Source organism: Equus caballus, chromosome 1, assembly GCF_041296265.1.
Source record: "Equus caballus isolate H_3958 breed thoroughbred chromosome 1, TB-T2T, whole genome shotgun sequence".
Lineage (NCBI taxonomy): Eukaryota > Metazoa > Chordata > Mammalia > Perissodactyla > Equidae > Equus > Equus caballus.
In genome coordinates this window covers 118,801,650-118,824,555 of record NC_091684.1, presented here as the reverse complement: position 1 = coordinate 118,824,555, position 22,906 = coordinate 118,801,650, and the positions used below count along the sequence as shown (strand labels likewise).

General features: G+C 40.6%; 1 protein-coding gene across 13 annotated transcripts in view; it reads right to left on the bottom strand.

Moving 5' to 3' along the window:
- The window catches only part of TJP1 (tight junction protein 1), a 236,068-nt gene that overhangs the window by 172,398 nt on the left and 40,764 nt on the right, over positions 1-22,906 (bottom strand). Inside the window, exons 1-2 of one of the 13 annotated variants that reach the window (XM_070231047.1) lie at positions 17,081-17,250; positions 13,888-14,041 (exon numbers count right to left, since the gene is read on the bottom strand). The exons of the other annotated variants lie outside the window; for them this stretch is intronic. The gene's annotated coding sequence lies outside the window, so the exon portion shown is untranslated. Of the gene's footprint in view, positions 1-13,887; positions 14,042-17,080; positions 17,251-22,906 lie in introns of those variants that run through there. 13 annotated transcript variants of the gene reach the window in all.

Sequence of the window (22,906 nt, the reverse complement as noted above, 5' to 3'; positions counted from 1 at the left end):
TATCTATATTTATAATGCGATTAACTACAATTAATGGGTGGAGGAGGAATGAGGGGGGATTATTGTTAAATAAACTCCCTTTCTACTAACAATATTCATTTTAACTTCTATATTTCAGGGTATTAATAACCATAGGTAATTTGGCAAAACTGGTAACTACACACACCACGGCCTAGTCCAGAAGACCAGAGGTTACCATGCAAGATCTGTCATAATTTGGTCAAATCGCTTCACGGCAGCAGAGTCAAGGACAATCTTTGGCCTCTTTTTTTAATAGTTCTTCTTACCGAGACCCTGCAAGTCTTCAGTCGCGTTATGATCTTACAGTCCCCACCGTTTAATGAGGTGGTATGTAGCAGAGTCAGACAGGATTCAAATTCTACTTACCAACTGCATAAGCCACACACAAAACAAGTTCTGACTCTGAGGATTACATAAGCAATGAATATAACGCAAGCACACAGCCCAATACCTGGTACAGGGGCTCCCCAGTTACGTTTGGGTTCAAATCAACAAACCCTATTGAATGTCTACTTTGTGCTAGGTCCAGAGACACAAACGGGTAAGGCAGGGAATCTGCCCTCCAGGAGTTCACAGTCTAGTGAGAGAAAGAAATACTCCTCTGCAGCACAGGTTCAATAGCAGTGACAGTAATGTGCATGAGATACGGAAGCTGGGCAGGGAGCGCACGACTGGCTCTGACGGCGGCTGTCTAGCAGGGCTTCCCAGAGGATTTGACAGCAGAGTAGTGGGTGGCCTCCACGAGAGGAGAACCTAAGAGAACTGGCACAGCTGGAAAAAAGGCTGCAGAGAAGGACAGGATGTTGCGGGAATATTGCCCCATGTTGAATAATGATGATCTACTACTGAAAACAGAGACTGTGCCTCCTCTGTGCACCACAGTACTAGGATGCAAGTCACCACATCCTGAAGATTGCAAAGTATAAAGGGTTCCTTCTGAACGTTCTTTGACTACATAGTTATTTGGTTTGACCGTTCTTACTTTCATAATTATAACTTGGTTCAGTCAACTCTAGTCTTATAGTCTCTCTAGCATTACAGAACTCCAAAGCAAAATTCGGCAAAAGTACTGCTGCCTGAGGAGGGGCTTTCTCTTTCCATAGATTGCAAGAACCACAGAAGCCTCTGGTGTACTCTGATCCTTGGGAGTGAATAAGCATCACTTTTAATAACACTAGTGACATTTGCTCAGTGGTCAATCATGAGTTGGATCTTTTTATATTGTTCGCATATTTAGTACCAGCCTATACTTCTGTATTTCACTTGATTTTTATTAGTATGATGAAATAAAAGGGCTACAAAAATTTTAAATAATATGGAAAAATAAGCCACTAATTTCTGTATTAACTCTTCAGTTCATGTCATCAACTCCGAAAACAACTCTATTTCCCAGAGGTGGAAGATGAATAGGAAAAAGAATTCAGATATTAAATGAAATTGTTAAAACGTCAGTTTGGGTTCTTTAATTTGAATCATGGGGATCTTCGAAGTTTTCTTTCATGAGAAAATTGGAAAATGGAAAACAAACATAAATAGTCCATAAAGAAATGCAATATTTAAAATCTTTCCACTGATGGGGCCGGCCCGTGGCTGAGTGGTTAAGTTCACACGCTCTGCTCTGCTTCGGCAGCCCAGGGTTTCGCTGGTTCAGATCCTGGGCATGGACACGGCACCACTCATCTGGTCATGTTGAGGCGGCGTCCCATTTAGCACAACCAGAGGCACTCACAACTAGAATATACAACTATGTACGGGGGGGCTTTGGGGAGAAGAAGAAGAAGAAGAAAAGATTGGCAACAGATGTTATCGCAGCTGCCAATCTTTAAGAAAAATAAATAAATAAAATAAAACCTTTCCAATGAAAGAAATGCAAGATTGTATTTTTTTTTCTCCTTGCTGGTTATTTGAAAGTTACAGATTCACCAGCGTGAGAAAACGTAAATTAATAGTGTCATTAATTTTATTCTAACTATAGTACAAATGGAGGAAGAAATCATTAGTAAACTAAGGATAAAATAAACTCAGCTAATTATATGGAAAGTAATCAAGGGTCAGGCTTAATTTTAAAAAGAATCTTTCAATCCATTCACAACACTCATTTAGGTTTACAGGAGTAGAGTCCTAGTCATATTTACAAAACACCTTTAAAAAATGATCAGGCAAATGAGAACTATTCTTTATTAATGTTACCTTTTTACCATGAACCAGTTAAGACACAATTCCTTTATTTAGTAAACACACTGAAGTACCGTTTGCCCTGCCCTAAAGCAATTAGTCTGATCCAAAGGAAACTGCTAAGAACTCCAGAATGTGGAAATCTACAAGTTAGCAAGTTAATATCTCTGTTGTTATACGCCATTCACTTCTAAGGAAAAAAACAACACAATTGTCAACTCCATTTAAGAAAAGTATTTTTTCTAATCTAACACGGCAGGTTTTGACCTAAGCAACTCACAGGCAAGCCCAGCCTCTGTACATGAGGTAAGGCTATTCAAAAACAGACCTGCCAGGCTCCCTTCATCCCTCTCTCACCCACCTCCCATCTCCATCCACTTGGTGGCTCTTAACTCAGAGAAGGGTGAGCCTGAATGAAGCAAAACTTCCAAACTGATCTACGTATCATCTTTTCTGAAGCTCTACATGAAGTTCAAGATGAATATTTTACAAAGGCGCAAAGCACGCATGCCACAAATGTAGTATTTATTTTTTTTCATGATCAAATGTACTTATAATATCATGTAATATTTTTCTAGAAGGGTCTCCTTGTCATGTGGTAAAGCAGTAGATAAAGAATAAAGCCTTACTCACTGAGAAACCATTATGTTCAATATTACACGTTTAATCTTACCAAGTCTCAAAATATTCAAAAACTCAGAAAACTTCTCTTTACAGTCTTCATATTTGTCCTCTCTTTTCTAGAAATCGGAGTCAAATTTTTATGAAAGCAGCAGTCTAAGTAGGTTATTGTAATGGGAAATTCCTCTACAAGAACTTAACTCAAAAAATCCAAACAAAGATATGTATTTGTAGTAGGTAACCTGAAAACAAAATATCATACTCATACAAAATGAGCTTCAGAGCTAGGGAAGAGAAGTACTGTGGGGCAGCCTCATTATCACTTCTTCTACTTCTTGGAGCTGGGAGTGAGGCATAAAATAACTAGGGATTTCAGCAGAGTTGAACTCAGTGCCTAAAGTCCCAGCCCAGTAAATGTGTTTGTATAAACAGGAGGGAGGGAGGCTGGGGGCAGAGTGGCAGGAACGAAGGTGGAGGAGGCTAGAGATCCAGAGGGACCTGGAGGCCACAATTACAGCTGAGGCTTTTGTTCTAAATGTGATCTTAAGCCACTGAAGGGTGTTGAGCAGGAGAGAGAGGATCTGATTTACATTTGAAAAGGACTGTTCTGGCAGCTGTGTGGAGATCAGACTGCATGGAAGCAGGGAAACCACTACAAGGCTCCTGCAATGATCCATGTGAGAAACAAGGTGGCTTGGACCTCACAGGCAATAGAGAAAGCAGTGAGAAGTGATAAGATTTGGAATATAATTAGAGGAGAAGATGGAAGAGGAATGTAAAAATATATTCCAGATTGTTCAATGAGCTAAGATAAATCAATCAAAAAAAAATACATAAGGACTACAAACAATTAATTTACAAAACAAGAAATACATGCAAATGCTATACCAAAAGATTTTAATGTCACCTGTAATTACAGAAATGCAAAAATAGGATGCTTTTTTCCCTGCTCTGATTAGAAAAGAAATTTAAAGATAATTGTAGTGGGTTGAATAGTATCCCCCAAAATTCATGTCCACCAGAATCCTTACAATGTCACCTTATTTGGAAATAGGGTCTTTGCATATATAATTAGTTAAGACGAGGTCATACTGGATTAGAGTGGGCCCTAAATCCAATGGCTGGTGTCCTTCTAAGAACAGGACAGACAAAGATACACACTCAGGGAAGAAGGCCATGTGACGATGGAGGCAAGATTGGAGCGATGCAGCTACAAGCCAAAGAACGCCAAGGCTTACCAGGAGCCACGAGATGCTAAGAAGCAATGAAGAATCCTTCCCTACAGCCTTTGGAAGGAGCACGGCCCCACCAACACCTGATTTCAGACTTCTAGGCTCCAGAATTGAGAGAGAATAAATTTCTGTTACTTTTTTTTCTCTGGAGGAAGATTAGCCCTCAGCTAATATCTGCTGTCAATCCTCCTCTTTTTGCTGAGGAAGATTGGCCCTGAGCTAACATCTGTGCCCATCTTCCTCTACTTTATATGTGGTACACCTGCTACAGCGTGGCTTGACAAGCAGTAGGTAGGTCCACACCCAGGATCCAAACCAGCGATCTCCAGGCCGCTGAAGTGGAGCACGCAAACTTAACTGCTAGGCCACCAGGTCGGTCCCCTAAATTTCTGTTGTTTTAACCAAGTTTGTGGTTATTTGTTAAAGCAGCCCTGAGAAACTAACACAATAATATATGATGCTACCAAGAGTGTGGAAAGTAGTCACTCTCATACCCTGTTGGCAGCAGCATAAATTAGTAGTCTAACCTCCGGGAAAGATGATTCTGCAATGCTTACCACAATTTTAAATTACCAGATCTTTTGACCCAGTAATTCCAATTTGAGGAATTTATATTAAGGAAATAATTAGAAATGTGTGCAAAGATTTAAAAAGAAGAATGTGCATCCTAGGGTTAGAATTGGAAAGAATCTGAGTGTTCAAAAATGTGAAATTAGTCAAGCAAATTATGGCATAAACTTAAAATGAAATACCACGTAGCTATTAAGACTGATTTTGATTGGAAGACAGTTTGGCAATTTCTTACAAAACTAAACATACTCTCACCATTTGATGCAGCAATCACACTCCTTCATATTTATGCAAATAAGCTGAAAACTTATGTCCACACAAAAACCTGCACACAGATGTTTAGAGCAGCTTTACTCATAACTGCCAAAACACGGAAGCAACCAAGCTGTCCTTCAGTAGGTGAATGGATAAATAAACTGTCGAACATCCATACAATGTAATATTATTCAGCAATAAGAAGAAATGTGCTACAAAGCCACAGAAAGGCATGGAGGAACCTTAAATGCATATTACTAGTGAAAAACCCAATATGAAAAGGCTACATACTGGTTAATTCCAACTATAGGACATTCTGGAAAGGCAAAACCACAGAGATAGTAAAAAGATGAGTGTTGCCACGGGTTTAAGGGAATGGGGAGAAGGATTAACAGGTGGACCACAGGACATTTTTAGAGTGGTGAACTATTCTTCATGATACTACAATGGTGGATACATATCATCACGCATTTGCCCAAACCCACAGAATGTACAACATAAAGAGTGAATCCTAATGTAAATGTATGGGCTCTGGGTGATAACGAGGTGTCAATGTCACTTCATTAATTATAACAAATGTACCACTCTGGTGTGGATGTTGAGAGTGGGGAGCTGGGGGTGAACATGGAACATCTTTGGGGGCCGAGGGCATATGGGAACTCTCTGTACTTTAAGCTTAATTTTTCTATGAACCTAAAACTGCTCTAAAAGATAAAGTCTATTAATTTCTTAAAAATTCAAAAGAAAAAAATGATCTTGAAAAAATATTTGCTAATAAGAATACTCAAAATATGTCATGTATTGTTAACTGGAAAAACTAGAGTATAAAAACAACCTACAGCATGATTCTAACTTTGTTTTTAAAAAGGTATACATATATATTAATATACTATTAGATACAGCACAGAAAACACAAAAATGTTAATAAGTTATCTCTCAGTGGTGGAATTATACACAGAAAATTTTTATGTTTTTCTTTGTGATTTCTTATATTCTCCAAAATTTCTACAACAAACGTATTACTTTCATAATCAGGAATGAAGAGTTAATGTTATGTAAAAGTAACAACAAATGCAAAGGTCTGAAAAACCTAAGAACATTAATTTGAGAAATAAACCTCTTCAATTAAGCCCTCAATGCCACCTGTTTTGTCGTTTTAACTTACAGATCACATGTCTGTTTGCGGCCTTTGTAACAATCTCCATCCCTCCCAAGTTCCCCCCAGGTTCCTTTAACCTCCTTTGCTTTCACTAAGCAACCTGCCTACCTATTCAGAGATGCTGAAATTCATCTAATATGCACAATCTCTAATTCCCTTGCTTGTATAACAAAGTTTCCCAGAATTTCACCCACTCTATCTTCCATTCCTCTTGTCATCTACTGTGCTTTAAAAAAAGAACTGAAAACAAAAGTGCTCTTAAAAACGAAAAATATGGGAGCAGAAGGGGAAAAATCAATAGGAATTTGTAAGATAAACTTGAGAAATCATCTCATAAAGCAGGAAAAAAGGATAAAGAGGTAGGAAATAGGAGATTAACAAGAGAAAGAAATTAAAAGATCAGTGTAAGGGGATCAACAAGAGAAGATGAAAATACCACTAAACAATTTCCCAAAATTTGGAAGATAATTTCTAGTTTCAAGTTTCTACTTGAAAGTTTCAAGTGCCCATCACAATGAATCAAAAAAAGACCTACTTCATAGCATATCAGAACATCAGGGATAAAGAGAATTTCCTAAAAGTTTTCACAAAAGAAGGGAAGAACATATAAAGGACTGGAGATCAGAATGCCACTGGATTTAGTGACAACAATGGAAAGTAGAAAACTTTTTAAGTGATACCTGAAAAATTAGGAGAAACTAATTTCCAACCTAGAACACTACACCCAATGAAACTATGAAGTGGGCAGGTAACATAAAGATGTTCTCAGACATTCAATTTATCTCCCTTGACACCACAGCAGCCACTGTTGATGGCCAATCCAACAGTCATCCTCCTTCTTCCTTGCTAACAAATCCCAATTTTATCCATATATTAAGTGGTCATCCGTTTTGAAGGAGGTAGGGCATCAGCCCCAGGAGGGTGAATCCTTACGAGAAAACAGCTATGGTAATTGCCTTCCCTTTTCTATGGCCCGAGATGTGAAGTGAAGTTGGTTAGGAGGTTTTGAGAAAAGGATCTTCTGGCCTTTAAAAAGAGGATCACCAGAGAAAATCGTTCATTTTTTGCCTCCAGTTAATTGTCAGCATACGACACCTGAAACACGGCAGCCAACTCGCAGCTAGACCATAAGGCCAAATCCTCACACTGAGGCTCAAAGAGTTGAAAGTTTGAAAAACACCTGAGCTTGAAAACATCAATAAGCCTACCCTGTACCATTCTAACTGCTGACCAATCTGATACAATAAACGTCCTTTCTGTTTAAGTTACTTTCAGTTCACTATTACCTGTAGCTGAAAGCATCATAAACTGATATCTACCCTTTCTCAGAAAACTAATGGAGGAGGCCTCATTGGGGCCAAGAAACAGGAGAGGTGAAGGAAACTCCCGGAATGACAGTGAACGGACATCAAAGGAAAACAGCTGTGTAAAGGCCTAGAGAACAACACATCCAGACTGGAGTCAGAGGATGCGGCTCCAGGAAGGTCCCCCAGTGAAAAACAATAGATGTAAGGTTTGTGACCATGTGGAAATAACATGAAGAAGGACTTGGTAATTTTCTTAAACAGTTTAAGAGGACATAATAATAGACACATAGAAAATTAAGCAAATAAAAACATGAGAATTTTTAAGTCCAAGGAAAATAAAAATTTACACAAGAAAGGAAAAGTGGTTATAATATACCACTTGGCTCGGCCATGAATAATATTTATAGAGTCACAACATAGAAACTCAGAATTTGGGGAAGAAGGGAAGTAGAAGGGAGGGAGAGCACAGCTCTCCACACTGAGAAGGCTACCTCCTCATCTTCCAAAAGGAAACTCAACGCATAATATCTAAGGTAGCCAAATCAAGAAATATGAGAATAAGCACATTCTTTAGAAATATGGAAGTAAATTCCAAAGAAAAAGTTAAAGATTGAAGATATCTAAATCCTACAGTACCATTTAACTTATTAAATTATATGAATACATGACTGTAGTGTAATAAAGAATTTGTCTGGTCTTTGTCCCAGGTTTCTGGCATGGAGCTTCTAAAACCCTTGGAATTTCCTGAGTGATGGGAATGTCTTTGTTATGCTAATGAGGTAACTCATGGTGGGCCCCTAGATAGCTTCAGGATGGGGGCTGGCCACCAGGAAGACTAATCACTAATCTGTGATTAGAAAGTTGGGACTTTCAGCTGCCCTATCTCCAGGGAGGGGAGGCGGGCTGGAGACCGTGTTCAGTCATGTGGCCAATGATTTAATAATCAACCATACCTCTGTAATGAAGCCCCGATAAAAACTTTGGATGCCAAGCTCAGAGGAGCTTCCTAGTTGGTGAACACAAGAAATATGCCATGCTGGTGAGGCTCCCTGACTCCACAAGGAGAGGGTGCAGCAGCTCTGTGGTCTTTTCCAGACCTCACCCTATGCATCTCTTCATTTGGCTGGTCCTCTTGATTTGCATCTTTTCTAATAAAACTGTAACTGAAAGTATAATACTTTGCTGAGTTCTGTGCATTGTTCTAGCAAGTTATCAAACCTGAGAGGATCATAGGGATCCCCAAATTTATAGCCAGTTGGTCGGAAGTGCAGGTGGCCTGGGGACCTCCAAAGTATAGCTGGCATTTGAAGTAAAGGAAGTCTTGCTGGGGACCAAGCCCTATAACTTGTGAAGTCTGTGCGAATTCTGGGTGGTTAGTGCCAGAATGGAATTGCAGGATGCCAGTTAGGGTTGGTACAGAATATTTACTTTGCTAAATCAATTTTTAAAAGGAAAAAGAGTAAACCTCATCATTTTAATCATCGAAGGATTCTGTTCCATAAGTCTGAAGGCCCACCTTGAGGGTGGAGGAACAGGGTTGTGGTAGTACTGCTGATGGCCATAGAGGACTCAACATGGAGCATCTTCCCCTGGGATACAGGCACTGGAGGACTTGCTTCTGCCTGAGGATGCAGAAAAGGAGACTTCTTGGAATTTTTCTATTAAAATGTTATCTCAGAGTAAGAAGACTTCTGCCACAGAAGACTGTCAACTTGGACATTCATTTAATTCCACATTCTTCAAAACAAATGTCTAGAAGTTTCCTTATGACTGGAGTTGGCCAAAGGTAAAGTGAAAAAAGCAAAGCTGGTCCTTAGTATCCTTTGTTCTCCATGTCTTCCTCCCTCCCACTTTGGAGGCACCTCAGGACCTGTCTGTGCCAAACGCACTCTCTAGGCCGCTGTCCTTCTGCTCCAGAATCTCCCTTCCCCTGCCGTCCTGATCCCCTTTTAAATTCCAAAGACCTGGTTTCAGCTATCTGGTAGCAGGAGAGTGATTCATTAATTCACAAAAAAAACCAAGTGACTACGTTATATAGGTGTTAACCTTTTAAAAGAAAAGATTGGATAATTTTTAAAATGATATTTCAATATGATAATCCAGAGAGAAAAAATTCTGATGCTCTTCAAACCGATTTATGGAAAAACTGCTTAGGAGTCAACAGCAAACTCATCCTTCCTGGTGCCTACGTCCTCGGCAGCTTTGGGTGCCAGATTAGTTTCCTGCCATGCAAAGATCGGCTGCCGCTCTGAGGATACCGTACTCTGGCAACTCCTGCTTGCACACTACGCTTACACAATGTTCTGAGGGAAGCCAAGCACCCGCTGCCAGCAAACACAATGTCTCTGTGCATTGGTGAGAACTGGAGTCTGAAGATGAGAATCCAGGTCCCCAAGAAGTGGGGCGGCTTACTCTTCCAGGGCCAGCCATGACCGTCAATACCTGGCGAAGGCCGGGCCTCACATGGAACCCATCCATGAGCTAAGTCAGCAAGCAGAGGTGGGAAATTAACTTAGCTCTTCATTTTAAGTATTGTTTAGGTCATCATTTATCTCAGTCAAACAGAGTTTCTAGAATGATCCATATTCATGCCCCACAAACAGCTGGGAGTTTCTGAAACCAGAAAACACTCTAAAAGGCAACGTGATATTTGTTTATTTGTACTACTAAAAAACCACTGGAGAAAACGCCTTATCTGGAAAAACAATCTGAACTTTTCCTAACCTCTCCAAATCTAAATTGATATCTAACACCCACTTTCCTCGCAAAACAATAGCAGGCAGTGGAGATAGAGCCTTTTACACTAAGAAATGTTATAATGTCACAGAAACCTGAGAAGACATAAATACAATACTTATTTTCTACTTACTCTCACTTTCTCTAACATCAAAGCCTGTGTATATTTTTAAATACTAAAGTGGAAAGAGTGACTTTACTATGTTCTCTCCACCCAAGTTCATTGCTACAATACCTGAATCTCTGCCAAAGTGTTTGGCCTATCGCTAGGAAGTCCTAAACACAGCCTGTTTTTGAACACTTCCACCACTCCCCTAACCTTTCCACTTCAAAAATATTTTCTGATATCATGTTTACTTTTATATTTTAGACACTGTTTATATGAAGGAAAGTGTTTTAATTAAATCAAGCAAAGGAGATTATGCATATCTGCATGGAGGCGATTCCATAATATTTCATTAAAGTTGAGAATACGTATATTGCGGTATAGCTCTAACAATTGTGCTAATACTACTAGTGACAAAAAATGGACCTCGAAGTCAGTTTTTATAATTACAGACACACATAATAACTAACATCAAGCCTCGTCCCAATAGCTCTAAAGATATGAGAGTTATCACCTCCTCTCCTGAAAATAACACCCTGTAAGTAGAGGAAGGCCTCAACTTAGATACATATATCACCAATTATATGTAATGAAATAAACTGAAAGAGAACAAGAGATTATCAGAGGTGGAACTAAATCAGCTGGGAGGCCTGAAAGACAGGGAAAGGAGAGCACGCATGTGCATAAGAGAGACATTTGAAATCAAAGGGCACTTTCAGCTCCAGATAGCTCTGTTGCTTTCAGAGCTCGGCAGGCAAGTAAGTTGTGCCATGATGATCTTGAGGAGAATGGAGGCAAATAAAGAATGTGGTGAAGATAATGCTACCTTCTCCCTCTTCAGTATGTTTACCTGCAATGGTATCTCTCATGAAACCTACTTGCATGCCGCCAAGCCAGCAGTGACCAACTGCCACTGAAAGATTGTCCAAATCCCTTGGGCTCAGAGCTGACATGTAGCATACCAGAGCTGCTCACTCTCATAACTTAATTCCAAAATCCAGGGGCTGAAGGAGCTAAGGCTGCTATTTCTATCATGACTGGCTCAAGAACTGGGCAGGGCATGGTGGAATCCATTAGCAGATTCAGCTGAAGACGGCAGGAAAATGAAGATGAGGAAAGTTCAATCTCATAATTAAAGCAAACCTCATAATTATTTGTGTTAACTATGCATTCATGTGTTGACTCAACTAAGACTCAGGTCCTGGGAACGTAACATGCACCAGGCTCTATGTTAGGAACTACAAGGAAACAGAAAAATGAGGCATGGTTTGGATTCTTGAATAGTTTACAATCTCATGAGGAGAAAGATAAGCACATAACTATTTAGTCTTCGATTAAATATTAGGTTAAACCATACAAAATTGCATTAAAAAACAGAACCCCACAAAGAGGTAGCATGAAGGAATATTCCAGGGGGTGATGGAACTGTTCTATATCGATTGTGGTGGTTATTACATAACTCAGGGCATTTGTTAAAACTCTCAGAATGGTACATCAAAAAGAGTGAATTCTGGGGCCAGCCCAGTAGCGTAGTGGTTAAGTCCGCGTGCTCCACTTCAGTGGCCCAGGGTTCACGGGTTCGGATCGCAGGCGTGGACCTACACATCGCTCATCAAACCATGCTATGGGAGGCATCCCACATACAAAATAGAGGAAGAGTGGCACAGATGTTAGCTCAGGAACAATCTTCCTCAAGCGAAAAAGAGGAAGACTGCCAACACACGTTGGCTCAGGGCCAATCTTCTTCACCAAAAAAAAAAACAGAGAAGAAGCGTGAATACCACTCTATGTAAATTAAAGAAGAAATTTTAAAAGCAGCTGAATATCAGCAATTTCATATGGCTCAACCTAATAGATGCTACAGTACAGGTAGACAGCTCTGCAGGAGCACAGGAAGCAGAGATGAGCAGGGACTAATAAGGGAGTAACAGATGGTCTCATGAATGACAATCGTTTAATCAGAGCATTGAAAAAATAAAGATGCTTTCAACAGACGAAGAAGAGGAGGATAAAGAGGTAACCATTCTAAGCGCAGGAACAGCAGGAGCAGGCAAAAAGTTATGCAAACACAGTATGTCTAGAGAACAGCACATCAGGCAATAAAAAGTTCATGAATGTAAGGAAGCTAAAAAAAATGGAGCAGAATTAGCTTATGGAGATCCTTAAAGACCATGTTAAATAGACTAAAACTTATTCTACAAAGACAGTAAAGCTTTTAAGCAGGGGAGTGACATAACTAAAACTATTTTGGAAAGATAACCTTGGTAATCTGTTGCAAGAAAGGAATGAAAATGATTCTGATGAGGCTTTCGTAACCAGGGTCCGCGGATCTCTTGAGATGATTGAAAAATTGTCTGTGTGTGCGTATGCATGCGAGGACACACATTTTCTCAAGAAAACGGCCTATGGCTGCCATCAGATACTCAAGAGGTTCATAACCTCAAAAAGGCTGAGAATGACAGTTAATGTTCAAGTGCATAGCAATGGGACACGGCAGTAAGTGTGCAGAGAACAATAAATTCATAAGACACTTTATAAAGATTGCATTTCTCAACATGCAGTTAACTAGTGAGAGAGCGTTAGAGAAGGAGGATTTAAATATGACAATAAAGAGGCTAGCCTGGTACTTGGGGAGAGGGGAGGAGAGAAAGGGGAAGGGAATAGAGGGGGGTTTCATTACACTAACAACACAAAAATGGTTTCACTTCAAAGAATTGAATACTTAACCTTTTCACTTGTGTCACTCTTAGCTTGAGATTTTTTCCCATTTTTATGGGCCAAAGTATTTCTGGCTAAAGACAGCGATAAGATGAACTACAGAGGACCCTGATTGCATATAAAAAGAAAAAGCAGATGAGAAAACAATCTTCAAAGTCTTTTTCAGAGTTTTTCTCTCTCCACCTAGGCCTGCTTTCCATATCTCAGGGCATTAGGAAACCTCAGGAAGAGTATCTGCCTGAGTCACATAAGGCAATGAATTTAACATACGCGAGGAAAGTAAGCTAAAGAGAGCAATCCAGACAGTGTTAAGTTGTTTAAATGCACAAAACCCTTCATATGACTTGAGGTTTTTACAGATTAGGAATTTGACTCACCAGAGTGGATTACCCTTTAAATGAACACAGCTTCATCCCTCATGTTTTTTATACATACCAAATATTGCAGAACAAATTTATATTTCTTTAGTAAACATTTCTGAAATAGAGCCTCACGGTTCTTTTCAATTTGTCCCTTTCTCTCTCCCTAAACCTCCAAAGTTAAAATAGTGACTGACACACAGCAGGTGCTCAAAACTGGTCCAGAACAATGTAACTGCTTACCTCTAGCATTTCAATTTCTAAGTAAAAGAAAAATCTCTGTGGATTTAAAAATGAATTTTTAAAATATCTTCTATTACATAAGTAATCTATGATAGAACTCCAATTTTAAAATAAACCAATATTAACCTAGTATATGTTCCATTACAGGGGCCAGCAAAGTGGTCTGAGGACCATGGGACCCAACATCCTGGTGTGCAAGTCAGAAATGCAGATTCCTAGGTCCCACCTAGACTGTAGACTAAAGTCAGAATCAGAACTTCCACAGTTTGAAAAGCCACTGGTCTAACAAATAGGTGGTAGGGAGAGAGAGAAAGGGATGAGGACTAGTAAAATAAACAAGCAAGTCTAGGAAAGAGACAGAAAGACAACAGACAAAAAAACTCACCTGTATGTCTGGTGGAAGGGGGTGGAGTTAGAATACCTCCCAACTTTGACCTTGGTGATATTCAAGGAAACTGGTCCCACAGATTCGCTTTCAGACTGTTCTTAAAGAAATGACTCTTATGACTTTCTCACATTCCATTAACTCTGAAATGGCTCTGAAGTGTAAAAGTCTGTAAGTTAGAGACTGGAAGAGAAGATGCAGGAATAACAACACTCCCTTCTCACCCTTCTGCCCCAACCTCCCACGGAAATCAGGCCCTGGACTCCCCTCTCTCCTCCAAGAAGTAGCAGTGAGGGAGGGGAGAGCAGTGGCCTTTCGCTGTCCTGGTGCCATTCTCAGGGCCAGGGACTGAAGCTCATTTTGGAAAAGGCACTGCCCCTGCTTACCTAGGGTCCACAGTTTCTCTCTAGAAGGCCCTTAGGGGCTACAGTCTGCTTGGAAAGAGGCTAGAGGCTGAGTTTGGAAAGAACTTCACAAAGCCTGGGAAACATTAATTAAAAGTGGGGGAGTAGAGCCCTCATTCACTCTATGAGTGGTTCTCAAACTTTAGCTTGTATCAACATCACCGGGAGGGTGAGCCTCACACCCAGTGTTTTGGATTCAGCATGTCTGGGGCAGGCCCAAGATTCTGCACTTCTAACAAGTTCCCAGTGCTGCTGCTGGTTCGGAGCTGGCACCCTGAGAACTGCCGGGCCTCTGCTAGACTTATCACCTCTGCTGAAGTCTCCTCTTTACCACCAAACAGCTTGTTGAACAGGAAGTTTTTTGGCACACGCTAAGGAAAATGTAGGTCTAGAGCCAAAAAAACACTTCAGCCCTAAGTGCTAAAGTAGTAAGCAGGGTCAAGGCAGCAGCGTCCAGATGAAAGGTTCAAGCAAAAGATTAGAAGGGAGCAGGAGGAGGAGAGAAGCAGGGTGGGCTAGAGACAGGTTAGAAAGGGAGAGAGAGAAAGGATGGATTGGGGAAGGGTGGAGTGCTTCAAGGAGTTGCTTTCACTTTCCCCTAGAGCCCTTGAACTCCCTGGAACTGGATAAAAAGGCTGTGGGTCTATTTGTATTTTTGCCCATAGCTTTCATCAGACTGTCCAGGGTCTATGACCCCAGAAAGGTTTGTGCTCTTCTTCTCTGAGCCAAGCTTCTACAGCACAGGGCAAAAGCAAGTGGCAGAGCTGACCAGCTGACACGGCTACCAAATCAGACTGGCGACCCTCCCTGCTCCTGCTCTGGGCAAATGAGAATGCCCCCACCCAGAAGATGGAGGACTTCCAGGGATCCAAAGCTGGTGGCCCCTTGAGGCTCTCATTTAACTGTTCTGGCCATCTCTACTTTTAAGAGCCTCCCTACCCCCTCGGATTCTCATGTGCCCTAAGCTGAAAGAGAATGCTCTATAGAGAGCTTCACCAATTGCTCTGTTTTGCACTGTCTGACCCACCTCCAGGGGACCCAGGACCCAAATAGCTGCAACATAGCCTCAGGAAGCCTGGAGAAAGCCAAACAGCAGAAGGCCAGTGAGACTGTGTTCAACGAACAGGTATTAATAGCCGATACTATGACTGCGTCAGAAAATACAAAGATGTGAGGGGCTCTCCATTTGTAAAGTCAGGCTCTGCCATGTGGAAGCAGCCCCACTGAGGAAGAATCCGAATGCCTGGGAAGCCTGGGAAGGTGGCTCTAGGAAAGAGATGGCTGCGCATGGAGTCGAGAGCAACAGAGAAAGGGGACCTTCAAAAAGAGCACCAAGGCTTCGTAAATGCTCATATCTAAACAGCAGGGCACTCTTACCTGAATTCCACTTACACAGTTCTGCCAGATTCACTATTACTCTCCATCTCCTCAGAGAAGCATTCACACCCACTGAGGACTACAGCCTGCTCACACACACACACAAGCACAAGCATGCGTGCACACATACACAAATGGACAGATGCATGCACCCATGCATCACATACACATGCGCGCACATACAGGTGCACATCTCGCACCAGCTGAGCTCTATAAACAATACATCCTTAGCCAATTGTACTGTTCCATTTGTACTCGTTATTGTAACTGACAAATGTGTGCAAAAATTGTTCAGTGAATGCTTTGGGAGGACCTGATGAAAGCAAATTACTAAAAACAAAAAATGCTGTCAGATTTGGTATGGAAGAGGACAAGAAATTATTACAAGTCATGGAGAATCTTCTACCCAGACTATCCAGGTCTTTCGACTTTAAAGAAACCCCTATACTCTGGTTTCTCTTCAGATCACATAAATCTTCCACCTTTTACTAAAGAAACTCCAACTGGAATACGGTTGTGGCTAACAGAAGAACAAAGATGTAGAACTTTTATTCAAAGAAAAGACTGTGTACATTTATATGTATTTAATTATATGTATTTAATAAATATAAAATGTTTAAGGGGTATATGGATTATTTTTTTATGATTCTCTGCTTTACTTTTTCACAATTTACTGGCCAACTACCATAGGAATTAATCAAAAACCTAGCAATTCTCCAATTCCGCCTCTATATGAATTTAACTGGAATAGTTACCACCACCACAATTGCCCACCTTCACCTTACACCACCCCATGACCAACTGAACTCCCTTTCAACAGGAAAATGCTTGGCTCTCTTCCTGGACTTTATCAAAGATGATTCACAAACCATACAATCTCATTTATTGTGATGTGCATTTAGCTTTACTTGATAAAAGGAATTCATATTAAGGTTTAAACCTTAACCAGTGTCAAATCTTCCTTCAATTTGTTTAATAAAATTTCATAAAACTTAGAAAAGAATGAAGACTGAAAAAATACATGAAGTACTCCATCAAAGCAGTTTCTTAGTGCCTGTTATCATTTGTACTCCAGATGCAGAATTTTAGATATTGATGATTATCTCAAAAAAAATTTAATTTTTTAATGAAAAATATGTGGTTACTTACTTTGTTTTGACATATTTCAATTTGAGTTACTATACAGTAACAAGAACATTCAAGTTGTAACTACTGAAATTAAATTTAATAAGAAACCTGTCATTTATTGAACAATTGCCTTGCTTACGCTTTTTGAAAACTTCATTCAGTTGGAGAAGCTGTCCTCCTTTAAAATCCATATCATAAAAAGATTATTAGTGAACATGAGCTATTCAGTAGCTCTTTCTTCATAAGGTGTTAAATAAATGTCAGTACGTTATTATTCAATATACCTCTAGCACACTGTAAGATCTCAGGAGCACTATGGAATGCTCTGGACTGGTACTTGGTCTTTACACACAGGATTCAACATAAGAGAGCAACCTCAGAAGGCAGAATGGATTTCCTGAATGGGTAATGAGTTGTTTTCCATTTAATCCACTGGAGGCCAACTAACTTCGCCCTTAATTAAAAAAGAAAAAAATGGTACTATTAAAACTACATTTACTTCATGTGATAGGCAGCCAAAACGGAAACTACTAGAGCTTTGTGAATTTTAAAGCCTACACAAATGCTGTTGCATAAATTTATTTTCCTCTAATCCTCAAAGTCTTTCTCAAGTTTAATAGTCAGCTCCTGTGGGACCTGAGGTTCTGCTTCCATAATGTCTGTTGTCAATTCGAGGATGGGATTCTTTTTTTTTTTGAGGAAGATTAGCCCTGAGCTAACTACTGCCAATCCTCCTCTTTTTGCTGGAGAAGACTGGCCCTGAGCTAACATCCATGCCCATCTTCCTCTACTTTATATGTGGGATGTCTACCACAGCATGGCTTTTGCCAAGCGGTGCCATGTCTGCACCAGGATCCTAACCGGTGAACCCCGGGCCACCTAGAAGCGGAACGTGCAAACTTAACCGCTGCACCACCGGGCCGGCCCCAGGATTCTTTCTTATAAATCATATTTAATACAGCAGATGTACCTACATGTTAACATATGGCTATACTATAAATTATGTTTAAAACCAACTTGCTAATTAATTTTACTGTGTCATTCTACGGTATCAATTAAACAATTGGGATAAACCATTTTGAAAGCATCAACAGAAGAGTGAGTTGTGACATCGTGCCGACATATCCTTTCACGCCCTCCCCTAAATCCACCCTTCCACCCAAGACTCCACACACTGACATTCAGATACACGCACAGCCCAATCTTTCACAGCATACATTTATGGCTTAAATTTAGCCAAATTAATGTTGATTTCTCTTGAGAACTTTGGAAAGTAATTTTAACCCTCTAAATAATTTACAAAAAGATCAAACGTTTGGGATTTAGCACTATAAAGGTTTCACTACTATTGTTGCTGTTTTCTGTTTGCTTTAAGAAATGCTTCTCTTATGAGGACACAGTTGCCAGCTCAGCTGTAAATGAAAGGACACTACCTTGAAGGGGCCTATAGCTTACTAGAGCCTGGGTTTAGAAGCTGACTCTATATTTTGATCACAGCTCCCAGGTGATGGCTGTACCAATGTGGACAATAAGATCAACTGAACAGCTGACTGAAATAAGCACTCCGAATTTTTATTTGCATGTGAGTGGATTAAAAAGATTAAAGTGGTATACCCATAATAATATGATTACAACTATTAAAAAATACCTATGCCAACTTCTAATTAAAAAGGTGGAGAGTACATGCATGATTTCTCCTCTACCTCCTGAATCACTGGCAAAAAAACAAAAAAAAAGATATAAAGTCACAAGGAAAAAAGATCCAAGTGAATAAGAGATGGCAACACTTTTTGGAAAGGGAAAATCAGTACAGGAGTTGTGACCACTGAGAAAAAGCAGAGACTGCAGCCACACTGCCTGCAGAGGGTACACCACAGAGAGACCCATCTGCTCTGAAACCCAGGAAAGACTCCAGGCTCAGAGGCCCTGGAACCAAGCACAAAGGGCAGGGTAAGGGGGTGCAGGGCTGAAAACAGGGGACTCAATGAATGCCAATATGTGGAACACTTGGACCCCTAGGTCTGCTCCCACCCCGCCCCCTACCCTGCACAGAAACTTTCAGCAAAAGAGAAGGGCTTGCTCAACAGCTTCCAATTTGCTTGGTAGTGACTCACTCGTACATATAAACTAGTAAGTAAGGACTAGAGAACACTTCAGAAAAACTTTCCTACATTAAAGATAGAAACCAAAAGAAATGAGGAAAGGGTACTGAAAACTTAAAATAGTACAAATAAAAATTTTTAAGAAGAGTTGTGTAAAAAAGAGAGATCAAACACTGAAGAGAAAAGAGAAGATCAATACAGTTGGGCCAACAACAAATTAACAGGATTCCCAGAGAGAAGAGAGGAAAAGTGTTTATTAAAGAGACAATAGAAGACATTTTCTCAAAATTAGAAAATAATGGATTCCACATTCAAAGGACCTTCTAAGTGCCTGGCAAAGATGAAAATACAAGGCACATCATGGTGAAATTTCACCAGGAATAAAGAGAAGACATTAAAAGCTTTCAGAGAAAAACGAGGTCACATGAAGGTTTAAGAAACAGAACAGCATCAGAGGTCTCCATAACAACACTCATGGCTACACAACAGAACACGTTTTTCAAATTCAGAGAAAAATACTTTTCAAGCTAGAATGCTATACTTCAGCAAACCATCAACCAGGAAAGAGGCAAACAAGGTGTCCATCAGAGAGGGGGAGAGAAGTCAGCCGACCCGGAGAGCACAGGTGGTGGGAGCAGGCCATGGAGGGCTTCCAACCTCACACTCAACAGTGCTTACGGAGTGTCTACTCTGTGCCCGGCACTGCTCTGTTCCAGGTGCTGGGAATAAAATGGAGGATAAAATAAAGCTCTTGTGCTCATGGAGCTTTCATTCTAAGGGGGAGGGTCAACAAACACACAAACACATCCCGTTAGGTAAGGTGCTGACGAAAATAAGCAAGGTGAGAGAGAGTGTGATCAAGCAGAGTGCTAGCTGAGAGAACGGAGGTGACCTCCAGGACAGAGTGCAGTGCGGGTCAGAGCCCTAAGGGGTTCAGGGAACAGCACCAGGCAAAGGGACTCCAGGACCACTCCTGCCTTCTCTCAGCCTGCTCTCTTGGCAGGAATTCTACAAGAACAAGGTTTTCTCCTTTGTCTAGCCATCTCATCTCTTCCGATCCTCTGGGAAACAACTCTGCCTGGAGCCCAGCAACAGAGCTAGGCAGCTCCAGTCACCACATGGCTGAGACCTGTGAGGCTGATCCTCTCTCTCCCCTCCCCCATGGGGACCCTGCAAGGGAGACAGGACCCCAGATAGATAGAAAGGACACAAGTGGTCAAGCGCTGAAGTAGTAACTCCAGGCCAAACTGGTCTAGGCAGGCACGCCACCTTATACTTCTTTAGCTCTTTGTGTGTGTTTCCACAAGCAAGAGAGAGGCAGAGAAAGTCTTACCATCATCATTTACAGATGCAGGAACTGAGGCACTGCCAGGTAAGGAACTTGCCCAGGGTCACAGATCACACTAGTTACAGAGTTCAAACTGTAACTTGGGCCTGTTTCAGAGATCAGTCAATACCAGATGTAAAAAGGTTTTCCCCATTACATTTTATTTTCTCCATACAGGTAAAAATAAAAGTAAATGGTTCAAGAGAACAAAAGATTTTTTAATTTAGAATTTAATAAAAATATAAGTCTACTCCTCCTGGAACGTCTCCTTGAGTTGTAATTTTCTAGCTACTCATGGTGAGATAAAAGTACCAGAACTACGCTAGACTTACAAAGTCTCAGATTAGAAACAACTACTATGGCTCAGGAAAGAAATGCAAACTAAAGGATGGAATAAAGTCCACTTGGAAGAAGAAAGACGTTTCAGTGGTCAGGTTACTAGCATCACCGCTAGTTCTCTTCTGGAACATGCCACATTAGCCTTCCATTCCAAATGTCGCACTTTCCTTTCTTTACCTGTCTGTACTTGTCTTTGGGATGCAGTTCTGTCCGGAGAGCAGAGAAATGTCTGCATCTGCAGGGCAGAAGTGTACGAAGGTGCAGGATGGGAGGAGCGGCTGCTGTACAGCAACATGCAGAGTCAGCAGCTATGGAGCCCTGCCGCTCCTGCTGAGCAAGGAAATGTAGGGGTGGCCCTGTCTCCGTCTGGGTCTGGCTCAGCTCCCAGAGCTGACTCCAGAATTGAGTCATCATTTGTAAATTGAAATCAGGCAACTTCTTAGCCAGATTTAAAACAACACGTATTTCTATAGTATCTAACAGCTTAAAAAATATTCTCACATTTAATCCTCAAAACTCCTGCATGAGAGTATACCAGTGCCTGCAATTTACTTGAAACGAGCCAAAAATGTAAAATGGATGGATGGATGGATAGATAGGTATGTGATTAAACCAGCAAAATGATCGACGTAGAATCTAGGTATTGGATAAATGAGTATTCACTGTAACATTATTTCAGCTTTGTTGGACTTTTGCAATTTTTCATAAAACATCGAGGGAGCCTTTGAATATCCATGTGAATGATGCATTCAACAACCCAGCCTCAAGCTTCCTGGCCCTCAATACGCATGCATGGGGCACCCCTCACCTCTCGCTCCTTATCCTTACTTAGAACAGTGCTGCTGCCTGTGAAGAAGTCACTGTTTCTTCAGACCGAATTCCTTTCATTCCAGCTCACTGTCCTCACCAGTTCTTCCACCTCAGGAAGATGTTGAGGGCCTGAATCCCCCTTCTAAGACCACTTAGTTTACCTTATGATGGAGCCCATATTTCAGTAACTTAAATATTTTGTATTATGAAATATTTTAAATATACTCAAAAGTAGAAAGAAACGTATAATAAATCCATCCCTCAGGCTCAACAGTATCAAGATTTTGACATATTTGCTTCATTATCCCATTTTATTCTTTTTCTTTTCATCCTTCGCCAAAGTTCCTTAAAGGAACACTCTGTTCTTCAAATGCCTCTCTAAAAAATGCGGAATTTTTAGAACATAACCACAATGTCATTATCATACATAAAAATATTAAAAATAACTTCTTGGTATCACATAACACTTAGTCCACAATAAAAATTTCCTGATTGTTTGAAAAATATCTTTTTACCCAAACAGGTTTTACTCAAGATCCAGAGTCCACATATCTATTACCAGTGGTCGCACATCTCTTACGTCTTCTTTACTCTAGAAGTCACCCCCTCCTCCACCTATATTAATTTAAAGCCATTAATTTGTTGCACTTGTTTCAGTTGACCCACATTCTGGATACGGCTACTTGTTTCTTCCTCTCTTTCTCACACCTTCTGCAAATACAAGTTAGCTCTAGAAGCATGATTAAACTCAGGTTCCACTTTTCAGCAAAAGTAACACACAGGTCGTGCTGCGTGCTTCCTATTGCATCACACAGGGGGCCCACAGTGTTTGCCGGTGCCTCTTTTAGTAATCCACCAATGGATGGAGGTGGTGACAGCCTGAACTCTGCACTGTAAGGTCCCTCTCAACCTTTCTTTCATCTAGTGGTTTCACCCACTGGTAGTCATTGCCTCAATCTATTATTTCATGAAGGGTTGTAAAATGATGATTTTCTAATTCTATTTCTTTCCACAGCTATTAGCTGAAATTCTTCTATAATCTCTTATGAGTTACAATTGTCACCTGTATGACAGTTGATACTCAAAAGGCAGGATAAGTGCATAATTCTTTCTTTTTAATTGCTAACTTTCAGAGTAAGACTAGGACCCTAATTCTGAAGTCATTCAATAAGGTCCAATAAGTTGTTTGTTTGACATTCTCTCTTTTACAGTATTCTTATGAACTCAAAGGTTTTTACATATCTTTGTGTTTCAATTAATTGCATTTTCATGTGTGTGTGAGTCCCAAAGTGCCTCATCTTTGGCCAATGAGAGCTCCTTCATGTTGGCTCCTGTATCTCTCAACATGACCCCAGTAGTCCTTGGTAACTTCTTTGCTTTCCAACAAAATGAAATGTTCCGGGCTCATCTTCAATACTTCTTAGCCCAAACCTGGAACTGGCTGTTCCTCCAAGGAGCTCTGGCTAGACATGACAGTTGGAGTACTAGATATGTTCACTGCTAAAGTTATCAGAGCTTCTAGGTTTCTGTGC